General features: G+C 40.7%; 1 protein-coding gene across 2 annotated transcripts in view; it reads left to right on the plus strand.

The window, feature by feature from the left end:
* c12h1orf131 (chromosome 12 C1orf131 homolog) overlaps positions 1-715 on the plus strand; it is a 6,139-nt gene extending 5,424 nt beyond the window's left edge. Inside the window, exons 7-8 of one of the 2 annotated variants that reach the window (XR_009649274.1) lie at position 1; positions 32-715. The exon at position 1 is cut by the window's left edge and continues 210 nt beyond it. The gene's annotated coding sequence lies outside the window, so the exon portion shown is untranslated. The other variant, XM_060883549.1, reaches the window with a different exon arrangement.
* The last annotated feature ends 652 nt before the right edge of the window (positions 716-1,367 follow it).

Raw genomic sequence — 1,367 nt, forward strand, 5'->3', positions numbered from 1 at the left:
TGTGAGAGAGACAGAGAATGAGTGAGTGCGCGAGAGAGAGAGAAATAGAGAGAGAGAGGGAACATGAACATGCAAGAGAGAGAATGAGTGAGTGTGTGTGTGTGTGTGTGTGAGAGAGAGAGAGAGAATTAGTGACAGATAGAGAGAGAGAGAGAATGAGTGTGTGAGAGAGAGAGTGAACATGAACATGCGAGAAAGAGAGGGAGAATGAGTGAGTGTGTGTGTGTGAGAGAGAGGATGAATGAGTGAGTGTGTGTGTGTGAGAGAGAGAGACAGAGAGAGCAAGCGTGTGTGAGAGAGAGAATGAGTGACAGATTGAGAGAGAGAGAGAGAGAGAATGAGTGTGTGTGTGAGAGAGAGAGAGAACATGAACATGCGAGAAAGAGAGAGAGAATGAGCGAGTGTGTGTGTGTGTGAGAGAGAGAGAGAGACATTTTGCTGCTTAATCAGGATTCCACCAAATGTCCACCACTGCGACCTGTCACTGAAGTGCAGAGCAGTGCATTCTGGGTAAAAGTGAAGAAATGTTTTAATAGAAATCCACTGATACTTTTTGTTGTCGTAATTACAATATTGACAATATATCAGAACCAATTACTGGAGCTTTAAAATGAGTGGAAGTATTTTCATCATGTTGTGTGTGTGTGTGAGTGTGTGTGTGTGTGTGTGTGTGTGTGTGTGTGAGAAACTTGAACATAAAGACTAAAGAATGAAACCCAGACTCGTGCTTTGTTCATCACAGTTTTACTCATTTATGAAAAAGAGGAAATAAAAGGACAACGATTTCGTATGACGCGCTATAATTACAATGCAGTCGTAATGCGATATACAAACCACACAGAAGTACAAAACGTTCACGTCGGCAGATTAAGGGACTGAAACGGAGAGTAGAAAAACGGAAGCAATGAAAGAATCACGGCACAGTGTGTGAAACACAGGCTCAGAGTTCACGCCGGGGTTCAGCTCGGATCGCTCGGGATTAACTTCGTCACGTAGACGGGATGTGTTTTAGAAGATTATTTTAATGACCAGGCAGCTTTTCAGAAATCAAGCCAAGAAAACATGATGAAATTCGCATCATTTTACATGATACCTGCCTCACTAGACCTCTGTAAGCACTTGTTACAGTTCTCACTTTTAAATGCTAGGTATAGTACAATTGTGTGACTCTAAAAAAAAAAAAAAAAAGCAACCAAACAATCAAGATTTGATCCACAGTGAAGCCGATACCTCACTATTTACTTTATACACTTCAAATGTGCCGAAGTGCCTGAAGAAGTGTTGTTTGTTCTGTTGTTTGTTTGTTGTTGCTTCTACACACCTAATGAATAATTACAAAAATTAAATATACTTGAAAATTCGTTTCT

This window comes from Tachysurus vachellii, chromosome 12, assembly GCF_030014155.1.
Source record: "Tachysurus vachellii isolate PV-2020 chromosome 12, HZAU_Pvac_v1, whole genome shotgun sequence".
NCBI classification, from domain to species: domain Eukaryota; kingdom Metazoa; phylum Chordata; class Actinopteri; order Siluriformes; family Bagridae; genus Tachysurus; species Tachysurus vachellii.